Consider the following 18,082-nt stretch of genomic DNA (forward strand, 5'->3'; position numbering starts at 1 on the left):
ATCAACATGAAAAGCCAAGCTTGGGTGACTCTCCCACAAAGAACATGGAGAAAAGAAAAACAAAATGCAAAAGGAGAAAGAAACCAAAATAAGATCAAAGAAAATAAAAAAAGGAACCAAAAGAGAATAAAAAACTCCTCAAGGAGGAGGTTGGTGGCCGAAGCCACCGTGTAAGAGTACAATAGCGTGACGTCGCGTAGATATATCTAGGACTCACTACTAAGACTCAACATGAAGCTCATTAGTCACTTATTTGACAAATAGAGTATGTTTTGGATTTCTTTATGCATTATGGGGGGAGGGATAGCTCAATAAGTTTAAACCTTATTCCCCCTATGTTCATGCGTGCTTTTCATCAAGACATTTAGCTAAAGAGTGGTGCATATTGATACGTCTCCAACGTACCTATAATTTCTGATGTTCCATGCTTGTTTTATGACAATACTTACATGTTTTGCTTGCACTTTATAATGTTTTTATGCATTTTATGGAACTAACCTATTAACGAGATGCCGAAGGGCCAGTTCTGTCGTTTTACGTTGTTTTTGGTTCCGAAAAGGCTGTTCGGGCAATATTCTCGGAATTCGACGAAATCAACGCCCAGAACTTTATTTTCCCCGGAACCTTCCAGAAAGTCAGAGGGGGACCAGAGGGGTGCCCTGGGGGCCCCACACATGGTGGCGGCGCGGCCCAGGAGGGGGGGCGCGCCCCCCTAGTGTGAGGAGGCCCCATGGCCCCTCCGACTCCGACTCTTCGCCTATTTAAGCCCTGGTGACCTAAATCTTCGATACCAATTGACGAAACTCCAAAAAGACTCCAGGGGCGCCGCCACCATCGCGAAACTCCAATTCGGGGGCGAGGTCTACGTTCCGGCACCTGCCGGGACGGGGAAGTGCCCCCGGAAGCCATCTCCATCAACGCCACCGCCTCCATCATGCTCCGTGAGTAGTTCCCCCATGGACTACGGGTTCTAGCTGTAGCTAGTTGGTATTCTCTCCCCCATGTACTTCAATACAATGATCTCATGAGCTGCCTTACATGATTGAGATTCATCCGATGTAATCGGTGTTGTGTTTGTTGGGATCCGATGGATTGTTACATTATGATTAGTATATCTATAAAGTTTGTGAAGTTATTGTTGCTGCAATCTTGTTGTGTTTAATGCTTGTCACTAGGGCCCGAGTGGCATGATCTTAGATTTAACTTCTATACTTATTGCTTAGATTGTATCTACAAGTTGTTTGCACATGTCTATGTCCGGAACCAAAGGCCCCAAAGAGACAGAAATTGGGACAACTGGAGGGGAAGGCTTAGATATGAGGATCACATGTTTTCACGGAGTGTTAATGCTTTGCTCCAGTGCTCTATTAAAAGGAGTACCTTAATTTCCAGTAGATTCCCTAGAGGCCCGGCTGCCACCGGCTGGTAGGACAAAATATGTTGTACAAGTTTCTCATTGTGAGCACGTATGACTATATATGGAAAACATGCCTACATGATTAATAATCTTGATGTTCTGTCTTAATGCTATTTCAATCCTATCAATTGCCCAAGCTGTAATTTGTTCACCCAACACTTGTTATTGGAGAGTTACCACTAGTGTAGATAGCCGGGAACCCCGGTCCATCTTTCATCATCATATACTCGTTCCTACATGTCATTGGAAGTAGTATCAACTATTTTACGGTGCCATTTCTCTCATATTACTGCTACTGCTTGCCGTGTATTCTCGTTACTACTGCTCTCATATTACCGCTGCTTTCACATCACCCTCGTTACTAGTGCTTTTCCAGGTGTAGCTGAATTGACAACTCAGTTGTTAAGGCTTATAAGTATTCTTTGCCTCCCCTTGTGTCGAATCAATAAATTTGGGTTTTACTTCCCTCGAAGACTGTTGCGATCCCCTATACTTGTGGGTTATCACATATCCACACTTAACATGATGTCCGAATGAGAAGCACAAAGGTAGAGAAGCGAACCTATCATCGAATGGTAGAGCTTGAAGTCCACCACCTTGCCGGTCTCATTGATGGAGAGTTGATACCTTAGGTGCATTGGAGTTCCTATACGGTTGGCCCCCTTCATATGGAAGCGCTTGAGCATGTCTTGAACGTACTTTGCTTGATTGATGAAGGTGCCTTGACGCATTGCTTGATTTCAGATCCAAGTAAGAACTTGAGCTCCCCCATCATTGACATTTTGAGCCTTGCTCTTTTAGATCTCCAATGATATAGCACAAGGAATGAGACTTGTATTAGTATCTTCATGGCGAGTATTGGCCATAGGAATAGATTCTTGTGAGGCCACTTGATCTTCATAATGGTTTGGATCCCCGCCTTGACCATCATTGTTGTTGTAGGAGACATCATCATCATCATGAGAACCGGATGACGCGGGGTTATTGGTAATGATAGTATCCAGAAAGATTGTCCCCGAACCACTCGGTGAAGAACTTGAAGCTTGGCCTTGGTCACTTGGTGTCGGTTGTTGTTGTTGATGCCGAACTAGAGGTTGTGGTAGTGGTTGAATTGCACTTGGTTGTTCAATGGAAGAAGCTTGGCCTTGTGGTGTAGATGGCTCCACATGGGTGGAACTTGGTCCTTCCCCGGTACTCATAGATGGTAGCTCTTGAGGTCGGCGAATGCCAACACCCATCCTTCCTACGGCATCTGGGGGAATTGCATCTCCTTTCTCACAAGAAGCACTTCGCTACTCCAAAGATCTATCATCTTCATCGAATGTCATCTCACAAAACTCCACAACTCGCCCAATGGACTTGTACTCCATCATCATGTCGAGCGGCTTCAATCAAGGTTCGATTCCCCCTTTCGGCGACCCCATTTTGTTGGGGACTGTATGGCGAGGAGTAGTGATGTTGGATTCCTTCTTCGCCGAGGAAGTCATCCAAGGTGTAGTTCTTGAACTACGTTCCATTGTCGCTCCTCATTGTGAGGATCATGATGTCGTACTTGCGATGAACTTGGTTGTCTTGGCCTTGTGAGGAGCTCCATGTATTTTTCCTTCAACGCAAGCCCTACAAACACGATCTTTACAAAAGGAAACATTTTCTTTTAGTCCAAGAATGTGGCCTCTCGGAGTCTCTTGCTCCACAAGAGGACCACCATATGTTCATCGTAAAAGGTACAAAGACTCATGCGTGCAAATTGATGAACAAAAAATGAATTGTAACTAAGGGTCTCGACAAGGGTGACATTCACTAGTGAAATGTCGGGTGTTACCACCACCTTGCCAAGACCCAATACCTTTGAGTCTGCTTGTGTTGTCGCCATAAGATATGGTAGAAAGAGATGGCTCGAGGTTGACAACAATTTCCTTGCTTCCGGTCATAAGACTTGTGGCTTCAACATCAACCACTCATTTAGCATCACCGGAAGCACAGTCCTACATCGATCAAGTCTTGGATATAGGTACCCATTTTTCAATGGGTCCTATCATGGTGTTCCTCTTTATCTTGATCCTCCTTCTTCTCTTCTTCTTTGGCTTAATAGCCACTCCTCCATTATTCCAAGATCCCTTAATGGCTCCATCTCTAGCTTCAGTGACTCCTTCCAAGTATTGGGCTTGGATTTGGAGTCTTTCAACTTTGACTTTCAAATGATTGATTTCATCTTCATGATCCGGGTGAGGGTGAGTAATGTCAAACACTTGAACCTCTTTATCCTTGTTCACCCGGAAATGCTCCAACAATGCTTCTTCTTGGAGAGAATGCCTTCTCAAGAGCAAGCGCTTGTGTCTTTCTAAGGTGGCAATGTCATATTCATGGTTGCAACAAATGTGTTCCTTGCTAGCGAGATGGTACTCTTTCAAAGCTTCCTCTTGCAAGGACTTGATCACCATAAGGTTGGCCTTGCTTCTCTTTAAAGAGTCAATTTCTTCCTCATGGTCACAACAAGTAACCTCTTCCTTGCTCAAGCGGATCCACTCCATCAAGGACTCATTTTGCATATCGTTCAATTCCTTGAGCTTGTCCTTGTGCCTCTTTAGAGCGGCAATCTCTTCTTCATGATCGCAACATGACACCTTTTCCTTGCTCAAACGATAGTACTCGTCCAAGGCTTGTTCTTGTTCCAAGAGTATTGTATTATGTTTTCTCAAAGAGCAGACTTCATCTAGGAGCTTATCACAACATGAATTGGGGCCTTCATCTTCTTTCTTCTTGCGTGCTTCTTCTTGAGGATGCTCCCTCATCTCGGATAGAAGCACAAACTTACTCTCCAAGGATTTGAAGTTCTTGGTGAGAGTCGCAACTTCCTCAAGCAACCATTCGTGGTCATCCTCAAGATATCACTTCTTCATCTTGAGCTCATTCACCAAACCAAGAGTATGGTCTCGGTCCTTGATGAGTTGGGAGATGATAGAATTGTTGGAGTCTTCAAGGATAATAGCACTAGCTTCAAGAGACATGCGCATGCTTAACTTCTCCTCGTGAGCTTGAGTGAGAGAGATAATCTCATTTGCCGCCTCCTTCTCAAGCCTCTCCTTTTCCTCTATACGGTCTTGAACCGCACCAATTTGAGTCAAGAGTGCCTCAACATGAGTCTTGGTATCCCCTTGCATGTTAGTAGTAAGAGCATCCAAACCCACAATAGATATAGCATTAGAGGAAGATATAGGTTCAGAAAGGTATTCTTCCTCCGACGATACCTTCACCATAAGGCAACAGAAGTTTTTGGCGACAAGGTTCTCATTTGGAGAGTCGAAGAGGGAGACGGAGGGAGTGGAGATGGCGATGGCGGCCACTCCCTCTTCCTCCTTGTTCGAGCCCTTGTCTTCACGCTCTTCACCTTCATCGGAGGAGTACTCCTCACGGATAATGAAAGCTCTAAGCTTCTTGGTGAAGGAGACCTTGGCATCACCAGAGTTGGAGGAGAACTTGGAGAATCCTTTGGAGAGGGATTTGAACTTGTCCTTTCGGACAAGCCTTCCACCATTGTCTTCCCTTCTCTCAAAGATACAATCCGCAACAAAATGACTTTTGTTGCCGCAATTGTAGCATGCTCTCCCCCTTTGCTCCTCCCTTGGGATCTTGGAGGAATATCTTGGAGAGTCACGAGGTAAGTATCTTCTTGGTCTTAAGTTTCTAGTCTTGTTCCCATCACAAAAGCTCTTGGCGGCGAGGGCCATGTGTTCATGGTAATTCATCTTGAGATCATCCGGGCTCCACTCAATGGGATCCTCATCACTTTCACTTGCTCTATGCTCCTTCATCTTCAAGGCGAGGATGGGCTTGCGGGTGTTGTGAGCACGTCCAACAAGATCCTTTGCATTCTTCTTGTAGATGTCCAAAGCGATGACTTCGCTAAGGACTTCATCGGATGTCATAGCGTGGAAAGACGCATTTTGTCGGATGGCCGTTAACTTGACATACTCAAGGGAGGAGAGCGTTGTAAAATTTCCTCTTAATCCAATGGTCATCTACAAAAGTTGCTCCGAGATCTTGCATTTGTACGGCGAGAGCAATGAGGCGCCGCTACATCTCTTCGGGAGATTCTCCTTCAATCATGATGAAGTTGTCGGCCATGTTGTTCACTTCATCGAAGCGAGAGCTTTGGATGCTCTCATTCTTGAGGAAGAGCTTGTCGAGTTTATCCCAAGCTTCCTTGGCGGTCTTGAGCGAGTGAATGTGGGCGTGGTCCTTGGGCGTGACGGCCATGTGGATCATGTTGATGGCGGTGGCATTGAGTTGGTCATCCACCACTTCTCTTCTTGTCAAGTTGCTTGGATCTCGTGGTGAGTAGCCTTCCTCAATGATCCGCGAAAGCTCGGGAGAGGCGCTGCGAACATGAGAACTGATACGTCTCAAACGTATCCATAATTTCTTATGTTCCATGCTACTTTTATGATGATACTCACATGTTTTATACACATTATATGTCATTATTATGCATTTTCCGGCACTAACCTATTGACGAGATGCCGAAGAGCCAGTTGCTATTTTCTGCTGTTTTTGGTTTCAGAAATCCTACAAAGGAAATATTCTCGGAATTGGACGAAATCAACGCCCAGGGTCTTATTTTTCCACGAAGCTTCCAGAAGACCAAAAGGATCACGAAGTGGGGCGAGGAGGCGCCACCACACTAGGGCCGCGCGGCCTAGGGGGGGCCCGCGCCGCCCTAGCGTGTGGGGCCCCTGTCAGCCCTCCGACTACGCCCTTCCGCCTACTTAAAGCCTTCGTCGCGAAACCCTCTGTACCGAGAGCCACGATACGGAAAACCTTCCAGAGACGCCGCCGCCGCCAATCCCATCTCGGGGGATTCAGGAGATCGCCTCCGGCACCCTGCCGGAGAGGGGAATCATCTCCCGGAGGGCTCTTCATCGCCATGATCACCTCCGGATTGATGTGTGAGTAGTTCACCCCTGGACTATGGGTCCATAGCAGTAGCTAGATGGTTGTCTTCTCCTCATTGTGCTATCATGTTAGATCTTGTGAGCTGCCTATCATGATCAAGATCATCTATTTGTAATACTACATGTTGTGTTTGTTGGGATCCGATGAAAATTGAATACTATGTCAAGTTGATTATCAATCTATCATATATGTTGTTTATGTTCTTGCATGCTCTCCGTTGCTAGTAGAGGCTCTGGCCAAGTTGATACTTGTAACTCCAAGAGGGAGTATTTATGCTCGATAGTGGGTTCATGCCTCCATTGAATCTAGGACCGTGACAGAAAGTTCTAAGGTTGTGGATGTGTTGTTGCCACTAGGGATAAAACATCGATGCTTTGTCTAAGGATATTTGTGTTGATTACATTACGCACCATACTTAATGCAATTGTCTATTGTTTGCAACTTAATACTGGAAGGGGTTCGGATGATAACCTGAAAGTGGACTTTTTAGGCATAGATGCATGCTGGATAGCGGTCTATGTACTTTGTTGTAATGCCCTGATTAAATCTCATAGTACTCATCATGATATATGTATGTGCATTGTTATGCCTCTTTATTTGTCAATTGCCCAACTGTAATTCGTTCACCCAACATGCTATTTATCCTATGGGAGAGACACCACTAGTGAACTGTGGACCCCGGTCCATTCTTTACATCTGAAATACAATCTACTGCAATTGTTCTTTACTTGTTCTTCGCAAACAAACATCATCTTCCACACTATACGGTTAATCCTTTGTTTTCAGCAAGCCGGTGAGATTGACAACCTCACTGTTACGTTGGGGCAAAGTACTTTGATTGTGTTGTGCAGGTTCCACGTTGGTGCCGGAATCCCTGGTGTTGCGCTGCAGTACACTCCGTCACCAACAACCTTCACGTGTTCCTTGACTTCTACTGGTTTGATAACCTTGGTTTCTTACTGAGGGAAAACTTGCTACTGTACGCATCACTCCTTCCTCTTGGGGTTCCGAACGGACGTGTGTCAACTACACACATCAAGTACTTTTTCTGGCGCCGTTGCCAGGGACCTGAAGAAAAGTTACACCACAAAGATTTCTATCTCCCACGTCAACTGCACGCCAGCAGCACTTTTTCTGGCACCGTTGCCGGGGAGATCAAGACACGCTGCAAGGGGAGTCTCCTACTTCCAATCTCTTTACTTTGTTTTTGTCTTGCTTTACTTTATTTTATTTACTGCTTTGTTTGTTCTCTATATCAAAAATACAAAAAAATTAGTTGCTAGTTTTACTTTATTTACTGTCTTGTTTGCGTTCTCTATATTAAAAACACAAAAAATTAGTTACTTGCATTTACTTTATTTAGTTTGCTTTATTTACTACTGTTAAAATGAATACTCCTGAAAACACTAAGTTGTGTGACTTCACTAGTTAGGCTTAATGGAAAACAACAAAAATATTAGAGATCTTTATAGTATTTATCTTGAGTTAGGACATGAGGTGTTTGAAGAGAAAATTAAAAAACCTATGGAACTTTATATGCATACTAATGGCAATATTATTAGTATGAATGCTTTGAACACCATTGTTGCTAATGCTATGGAAAATTCTAAGCTTGGGGAAGCTGGTTTTTAGGAGCATGATATTTTTAGTCCCCCAAGCATGGAGGAGAAAATTTACTTTGATGATACTTTGCCTCCTATATATGATGATTATGGTGATGAGAATAATAATGATAGCTATTTTATTGAATTTGCTCCCACTACAATTAATAATAATGACTATGCTTATGTGGAGAGTAATAATTTTATGCATGTAGCTCGTGATAAGAATGTTTCATGTGATAGTTATATTGTTGAGTTTGTTCATGATGCTGCTGAAAATCTTTATGAGAGAGGACAATATGGTTGTAGGGATTTTCATGTTACTAAAACACCTCTCTTTTTGCTGAAAATCATGAAGTTGCGCTTGTCTTGTTTTCCTATGCTTATTGCATTATGCTTACATGACTTGTTTATTTACAAGATTCCTTTTCATAGGAAGTGGGTTAGACTTAAAAGTGTTTCTTATTTGCTTTTGATGCTCTCTTTTTCTTCAACTCTTATTTCTTGCGAGAGCGTCATTAAAATTACTGAGCCCATCTTAATGGCTATAAAGAAAGCACTTCTTGGGAGATAACCCATGTTTTTGTTTTGCTACTGTTTTGTTGCATCTTGGAAGTTGTTACTACTGTAGCAACCTCTCCTTATCTTTATTTTATTGCATTGTTGTGCCAAGTAAAGTCTTTGATAGTAATGTTGATACTAGATTTGGATTACTGCGCAGAAACAGATTTCTTGCTGTCACGAAATTGAGCAGCCCCTTCTGTAGGAAATTTAGAAAAATATTCCAATTTACGTGCGTGATCCTCAGATATGTACGCAACTTTTATTCAATTTGAGAATTTTCATCTGAGCAAGTTAAGTGCCCCTGAAAAATTCGTCTTTACGGACTGTTCTGTTTTGACAGATTCTGCCTTTTATTTCGCATTACCTGTTTTGCTATGTTTGATGGATTTCTTTGTTCCATTAACTTTCAGTAGCTTTGTGCAATGTCCGGAAGTGTTAAGAATGATTATGTCACCTCTGAATATATGAATTTTCAATTATTCACTAACCCTCTAATGAGTTTGTTTTGAGTTTGGTGTGGAGGAAGTTTTCAAGGGTCAAGAGAGGAGGATGATACAATATGATCAAGAAGAGTGAAAAGTCTAAGCTTGGGGATGCCCCCGTGGTTCATCCCTGCATATTTCAAGAAGACTCAAGCATCTAATCTTGGGGATGCCCAAGGCATCCCCTTCTTCATCGACAACTTATCAGGTCACCTCTAGTGAAACTATATTTTTATTCAGTCACATCTTATGTGCTTTACTTGGAGCGTCTGTTTGCTTTTGTTTTCGTTTTTGTTTGAATAAGATCGGATCCTAGCATTCTTTGTATGGGAGAGAGACATGCTCCGCTGTTTCGTATGAACACATATGCTCTTAACTTTATTCTTAATGTTCATTGCGAAGGTTGAACTACTTCGTTCATTGATATATGGTTGGAAATAGAAAATGCTTCATGTGGTAATTGGTATAATGTCTTGAATAATTTGATACTTGGCAATTTTTGTGCTCATATAGATCATGTTTAAGCTCTTGCATCATGTACTTTGCACCTATTAATGAAGAACTACATAGAGCTTGTTAAAATTTGGTTTGCATGATTGGTCTCTCTAAGTCTAGATATTTTCTCGGTTAAGGTGTTTGAACAACAAGGAGACGATGTAAAGTCTTATAATGCTTACAATATGTTCATATGCGAGTCTTGCTGCACCGTTTTATACTTGAGTTTGCTTCAAACAACCTTGCTAGCCTAGCCTTGTATTGAGAGGGATTACTTCTCGTGCATCCAAATCCTTGAGCCAAATCCATGCCATTTGTGTCCACCATACCTACCTACTACATGGTATTTCTCTGCCATTCCAAAGTAAATTACTTGAGTGCTACCTTTAAAATTCTATTCTTTGCCTTTACAATACATAGCTCATGGGAAAATAGCCTTAAAAACTATTGTGGTGAAGAATATGTACTTATGTATCTTATTTCTTAATAAGTTGCTTGTTGAGCGGTAACCATGTTTCGGGGACGCCACCAACTTTTACACCTTTGTTGAATATCATGTGAGTTGCTATGCATGTTCGTCTTGTCTCGAAGTAAGGGCGATTTTCATGATCAAATGGTTTGAGTATGCATATTGTTAGAGAAGAACATTGGGCCGCTAACTAAAGCCATGAATCATGGTGGAAGTTTCAGTTTGGACACAAATCCTCAATCTCTTATGAGAATATTATTTGTTGTTGAATGCTTAAGCATTAAAAGAGGAGTCCATTATCTGTTGTCTATGTTGTCCCGGTATGGATGTCTAAGTTGAGAATAATCAAAAGCGAGAAATCCAATGCGAACTTTCTCCTTAGACCTCTGTACAGGCGGCATAGAGGTACCCCTTTGTGACACTTGGTTGAAACATATGTTATGCAATGATAATCCGTGTTAATCCAAGCTAATTAGGACAAGGTGCGGGCACTATTAGTATTCTATGCATGAGGCTTGCAACTTATAGGATGTCTTATACATAACACATATGATTTATTACTACCGTTGACAAAATTGTTTCTATGTTTTCAAAATGAAAAGCTCTAGGACAAAAATAGTAATCCATGCTTCCCTCTGCGAAGGGCCTATCCTCTACTTTATGTTGAGTCAGTTTACCAACTTCTTTCTATCTTAGAAGCAAACACTTGTGTAAACTGTGTGCATTGATTCTTACATATCTACCTATTGCACTTGTTATATTGCTTTATGTTGACAATTATCCATGAGATAAACATGTTGAAGTTGAAAGCAACTGCTGAAACTTATATCTTCCTTTGTGTTGCTTCAAAGCTTTCTACTAAGAATTTATTGCTTTATGAGTAACTCTTATGCAAGTCTTATTGATGCTTGTCTTGAAAGTACTATTCATGAAAAGTCTTTGCTATATGATTCAGTTGTTTACTCATTGTTTTCACCATTGCTTCGAATCGCTGCATTCATCTCATGTGCTTTACAATAGTATTGATCAAGATTATGATAGCATGTCACTTCAGAAATTATCTTTGTTATCGTTTACCTACTCGAGGGCGAGTAGGAACTAAGCTTGGGGATGCTTGATACGTCTCAAACGTATCCATAATTTCTTATGTTCCATGCTACTTTTATGATGATACTCACATGTTTTATACACATTATATGTCATTATTATGCATTTTCCGGCACTAACCTATTGACGAGATGCCGAAGTGCCAGTTGCTGTTTTCTGCTGTTTTTGGTTTTAGAAATCCTACAAAGGAAATATTCTCGGAATTGGATGAAATCAACGCCCAGGGTCTTATTTTTCCACGAAGCTTCCAGAAGACCGAAAGGATCACGAAGTGGGGCGACGAGGCGCCGCCACACTAGGGCCGCGCGGCCTAGGGGGGCCCGCGTCGCCCTAGCGTGTGGGGCCCCTGTCAGCCCTCCGACTCCGCCCTTCCGCCTACTTAAAGCCTTCATCGCGAAACCCTCTGTACCGAGAGCCACGATACGGAAAACCTTCCAGAGACGCTGTCACACTCCAACTTTTGCAACCTTGTTTAGTTGTCCTTTGTGCATAAATTAGGGGGAACAAAAACTTTTTCTATATTCTAATTAGATGAATTGCCTTGATCTGTTTGTTATAATGGATTGCTTTGATCTGTTGGTAGATGAATTGTCTTGATTTGTTTGTTAAGTTTTGTCTTGGGCTAACCCAAAGAATAACACCTCTAGTGGTAAAACAAGCAACTCACCTAACAAAACACATGTGTGGCTTAGGAAAAGTTGTTTTCCCTCTCACTACATAAAATCTATCCTCTGATGGCAACATGAGTGTGCCTACTTTAAAGTTCCAGTCTTTGGCAGTTGATCTCCAAGCACTCTCAACTGTTATTGGTGACCTCTGTGCATGGATCTCATCTATGCAACACCCTCTACAACTTCCACGTCTTGCATGTCCCAATCTACCCCCACAATTCTTATTTTCACTTGATCTTCTTCCCTATCCACTATTTCAGCACTAGATCACTTCCTCCTCTTTTACCTCGTGTTTTTATTTTAATCCGATTGTAAATCTTCACAAAACCAAGAGTGAAGATTGTAGCTACATTATGTAGCCACCTTCTACCCTTGAGATCATTTCTTCCAAAATATTTTATTTACCAAAAACCCTATTTAAGATTCTCCTCCAATTTTCACTACAAATCCACTTCTAGTTTTATCAAAGCTTTCCAAATGTTTTTCTCAAATAAAATGGAAAATGTGTGTGGTATCTCTTATCACCTTATCTCCCACCCAAAAATATTTTCTATAAAAATTCTCTTGGTTCCAATTGATTTATTTAAGAAAATCTACCCTGTTTAATAAAGTGTTGAAGACCTGTTTTCTATCTAGCTCCTCTTTATATTCCAATTTCTTTTCAATTTAATTCCTTTCCAATTATCCATAGACAATTGAGGTAATTCAATTACCTACTCAATGAACTCAAAAATTAAATGAAAACTTTTGAAATATCAATTGCACCTCTTTGATACATATATCATCAAATCACCTCCATCTACCTACCCATAACCTTGTTAGTTGTTCATTTGATCAACTATGGCATTAATGCCCATTTTCCTCCCTTTTCTCCTAAAGATCTTTCTAGTCTTCACCACACCCTCCATTTTGTTGACCATCCAAACAAACCTACCGTGTCCAAGTGATCAAGTGGTGAACCACATTTGCATGGCACTAGGGAAGTGGCCGGCCATGCCATGCCATGCCATCTCTCCATGCACCATCTTCCCATCTCTCTCTCTCTCTCTCTCTCTCTCTCTCACTTTACTTTTATTTTGATCACCTCAAGTCCATCTCTTGACCTCTCCATCATTAGCACGTCCTAGACACTGAGCATGACCAACTTGGATCCACTCTTGCTCACTCAAACTTTGCCAAGAAGAGAAGGGCCGGCTATGCATGCATTGTCTTATTGATGCATATGCCACTAACTTCCTCTCAATATCTCTCTCTCTCTCTCATATCTTGCACATCCAATGGTTAGACACGACCTGCACCCCTACCTCTCCCCATAGTCAAACCCTACACCAGCCCCTACTTTATCTCTTCCCCTTCCCAATGCCATCAATGGCACTTGAGCACGGTTTGGACTAGAATCCAGATAAGATCTTGCTGCAGCCCTCTCCTCCCTCCTCCAGCACGAGGTACAAGACCCCATACAACCCCTACACCCTACCCTACAAGCCCTAGCAAGCCCCAGCTCCTCCCTTCTTTGTTTTTCCTTCCCGTGGTCACCCAATCTTGGGTAGAGAGCTGCAGGCCTCTCCAACTCCCAAGGCCACGCCAGGGACTCTTCGTGACATCCCTTTCCCCGATGGACATGCTCCCGAGGCCAGCCCTAGCCTGCAGCAGCGTTGCCACGCCGCCATTGGACGTGCTCACCACACCACGCCATTGGCCGTGGCCACCGCACACCCCACTTGCTGCCTTCCCCCTCGGCTATAAAACTCTCCTCCCACCTCACAGCACTTCCTTTCCCACCTTAGAACACCCGCAAAAAGCACCCAGGGCGCCCCCTTGCTGCAGCACACCGGCGTGGTCACCACTGCCGTGGTCATCGTCAAGAAAACGGGCGAAGTGGACGTCGCCCCCGTCGTTCTCGTCGCTCCCTTTCTATTTCAACCTCTTCCCCTACCTCTTCTGGCCCTAACCCTTCCCTCCGTTGCCCTCCAGGTCCACCGGGAGCCACCGCCATCCTCACTTGGCCCGGAACGCCGACGGAGGAGGAACGAGCGGGAGCAGCCGCTGTTGAAGAGGAGGAGAACGCCTCTGGACGTGCTCTGGACGGCCCCGACGCGCCACCAACCCGTCCTGTCGCCGCCGCCGTCCGCTGCTCGCCGCCGGTGAGTCACCAGGCCGCCTCCATCTCTTTCCCGAACTCCCGAGCGCGTACCTGGTCGAGGGAGGGAGACGACCCGTGCGCGTGCATGGCCTTGGGCCACGTCGGCCATGCACACTGGGCCCCGCATCGGGCCCTCTCTCTCCCCTTTTTCGTTTTTCATTTTTTTTCTCAACCGCCAGCTGAACCCCCCCTGGGCCGGCCCGATTTCCACCCCTACGCAGCCCAGAAACCTTCCCGCCCTTTTCGTTTGGTTTAAAAATTTGAATTCCTGTTAATTTGTATTAAAACCTGAGGTGTTCAAATGCAAATAACTCGAGTTATACAAACCCAAATCGAGTGAAACCAATTGCATTAGTTCAGAAATTTCAATACCTTTCAAATGCCGCTGGTCCCATATTTTTAGGATTTTTGTACGAAATTTAGCATAATAAACTTGCTCTATGTGTACTGCAGACTCTAACAAATTCCTAAAATTGTAGGATTAATATTTTTGGGTGAATCCAATTGGGTTAGTCTTGTATTAGTACTGGCCATCTAGGGAAAATATTGTTAGTCTATGTTCATGCATATTTGTTACCGTTAGTAATGTGTATGTGTGACATGGATTGTGGAAGCAAAACTTTTTGGTTTATTTAAAAACTTTAACCACCTCTTTGTATTAAAATTGGTCAACCAATGTTTTATTCTTGAAAAACAAAACCTCTGCAACTTAAACTTGTTCCAATGTTTTGTTGGAGTATTCAAAATAGTGTGGCATATTGTTTACTTCCTTTTATTGGGAGTGTTTTGCAAACAAAATAAAATAAGAAGAGTGATTTCCCGCTTTTCCAAAAATGTTTGAAAATTTAATGTGAATGTTTTTGAGGCCAAACTAATGCACTTGTCCTCTTCATGATGTTATCTACCAGGGGATATTTGGTTTATACCATGGTGATAACCGAGAGAAGCATTTGCAAAGTTGTGAAGCTCTCATACCTTTACTAGGTAAATAAAATGGGTTTTCTTTTAGTTGATTTGTAGTAACTATAAGTTCTTTGTATGTTAACTCTTAGTTGAATGGTTAAATTATGATTGTTGCATGTTTGTTATGATTGGTGCAATGTGTTCATGGTGTTCCTTTTTATATTTTCCGGCGATAGATGCGAACAATTTCGGAGAAGTAGAAGAAGTGGATCGGACAAGGATTTTATTATATTGTTGGAATTCTTATTTGATGGAGTTGAAGAAGTCTAGGGACAAATAAGCCAACCAAGGCAAGCCATTTACTTTGATCCCTTGTTGTTATCTCCTTGTTGTGATCTCTTATTCTTTTAGTATCTTGTTCTCGCGGGTACCTTGGGTACTTAATGCTCCTCTCTTGCATACTTGTCTTCAAGTATGAAAGATTCACCTTGACACTTACATGCTCACCCCTAAGCATGTGAGTCCCCAAATTTTCCACCTTTGACACCACCCTCTTAGTGAAGAAGGGTTTGTTACCTTGTACTTGTTAATCTCATGATTATTTTCCTTACATGCTCCATTCGAGTATGTGTGCCACTTGACACCCCTTGGTAGTATGATGGTTTCCATTATGCTATCTTAGCTTCTCACATAAAACTATAGGTTGGGAAACCCTCAAGGTTTTGCCTTGTTGTAAAAGTTTTTGAATAAAACCTTGGGTAAGTTGACATTACCCAAGTGAGGTTTTAAGGAATGAGTTGTTTAAATGGAGGTGGCAAAATGTGGTTGTGGTGGAAAGGCTAAGGTGGTTATAACTTGGGTTTTTGAAAAAAAAACAACACACGATTCTATGCTTTCGCCCGGAACAACCAACCCGCGCAACCATAGCTACTCCAACGTGGGCACGGGGCTTAACTTGATGTTTGTTCTTCTTAGCATGAGGCACCGCACAACTATACAAGGGTACGGTTACCCCCGAGTCCGGGTTGTCATGGTTGGGACAATAGTATAACGGGAGGCCTTCGGGGCTGACCCGTCCGGAAGACACTATGGGTCTCCTGGCTTGGCGGTGGAGCCACGCTCAAAATGTGGTGAGTTGCCACGGTGCCCGGGAGGTACATACTCCATAGGGTAGGACCTCGTGTTAAGTCGAATGGGCGAAGGGTTATGTCCGGGTATCCGTCGTGGCATATGTCGTTATGCGGGGATGATGCCCACACGATAGGTATCCGGATAGTTGTGGGGAAAGTGCGCACACTCTGCAGAGTCAAATCTATTCGAATAGCCGCGTCCGCGGTCATGGACAGTTGGGATGGCCGTTGCTTAGCTGTGTTGAGTTTTGTTTTAGAAAGGCTTTACAAAGAAAAGGAAGTGTTTTTGGAGTACCGGGATGGTACTGGAAAGTGGTGGTGACCATGTGAAGATGGTCGGAAAGGAAACAAAAATGGGTTTACCCTTCCTAGTGTTTTATGTTGTAGTCCCTCTTTGGAGGAATCTTCTCCAATAAAGATATTGGGATGTCTTAGATAAATTCTTGAAGTGTCCCCTTCGATCGAGAAGTTGGGATGCTATCTCCACCAAAAACATCTCTTCTCTTTCACATGCTATATCCACAAGAGAAACTACTTCTCTTCTTCATGCGATTTCCACAAGTGAAATTGGCTCTTCCTTCTTGTCATCCTAGATTAGCACTTGTTATCATGCACTCTTGCAAATTACCTTCTTGATGGTTTGCGAGTACAATTCCATTGTACTCACGGCTTTGTCCCTGGCTATTTACTTGGCCAGACTTGGAGGAATTCGACCAGAAGAAGAAGGAGTTGACGATGTCTATGCGAGCTAGGAACGTCTTCCCAGTCAGTTGCCTGTAGGGTTTATGGCAGATGACTTGGGCTCCGCGCTGTTGAAGTGATGATGCTACTCCGATGTTTAGATTAGGCCCTTCGAGGCTATTATGTAAAGAATGGTCATGTGACCTCATTGTAATTTTCTTATTCCGTTTTGTAAAGGATGATGTAATTTGATATCAGTTCGGTTATGTGTTCACGGCGCACTGATCATGGGATCGTGAACTGTATACATAACATGGTATTTCGGACAGTTAGTCCGGGGTCCCCACAGACGCCGCCGCCGCCAATCCCATCTCGGGGGATTCAGGAGATCGCCTCCGGCACCCTGCCGGAGAGGGGAATCATGTCCCCGAGGGCTCTTCATTGCCATGATCGCGTCCGGATTGATGTGTGAGTAGTTCACCCCTAGACTATGGGTCCATAGCAGTAGCTAGATGGTTGTCTTCTCCTCATTGTGCTATCATGTTAGATCTTGTGAGCTACCTATCATGATCAAGATCATCTATTTGTAATGCTACATGTTGTGTTTGTTGGGATCCGATGAATATTGAATACTATGTCAAGTTGATTATCAATCTATCATATATGTTGTTTATGTTCTTGCATGCTCTCCGTTGCTAGTAGAGGCTCGGCCAAGTTGATACTTGTAACTCCAAGAGGGAGTATTTGTGCTCGATAGTGGGTTCATGCCTCCATTGAATCTGGGACAAGTGACGAAAGTTCTAAGGTTGTGGATGTGCTTGTTGCCACTAGGGATAAAACATCGATGCTTTGTCTAAGGATATTTGTGTTGATTACATTACGCACCATACTTAATGCAATTGTCTGTTGTTTGCAACTTAATACTGGAAGGGGTTCGGATGATAACCTGAAAGTGGACTTTTTAGGCATAGATGCATGCTGGATAGACGTCTATGTACTTTGTCTTAATGCCCTGATTAAATCTCATAGTACTCATCATGATATATGCATGTGCATTGTTATGCCTTCTTTATTTGTCAATTGCCCAACTGTAATTCGTTCACCCAACATGCTATTTATCTTATGGGAGAGACACCACTAGTGAACCGTGGACCCCGGTCCATTCTTTACATCTGAAATACAATCTACCGCAATTGTTCTTTACTCGTTCTTCGCAAACAAACATCATCTTCCACACTATACGGTTAATCCTTTGTTTTCAAGCAAGCCGGTGAGATTGACAACCTCGCTCGTTACGTTGGGGCAAAGTACTTTGATTGTGTTGTGCAGGTTCCACGTTGGCGCCGGAATCCCTGGTGTTGCGCCGCACTACACTCCGTCACCAACAACCTTCACGTGTTCCTTGACTCCTACTGGTTCGATAACCTTGGTTTCTTACTGAGGGAAGACTTGCTACTGTACGCATC

This window comes from Lolium rigidum, chromosome 3 (genome assembly GCF_022539505.1).
Source record: "Lolium rigidum isolate FL_2022 chromosome 3, APGP_CSIRO_Lrig_0.1, whole genome shotgun sequence".
Taxonomy (NCBI): Eukaryota; Viridiplantae; Streptophyta; class Magnoliopsida; order Poales; family Poaceae; genus Lolium; species Lolium rigidum.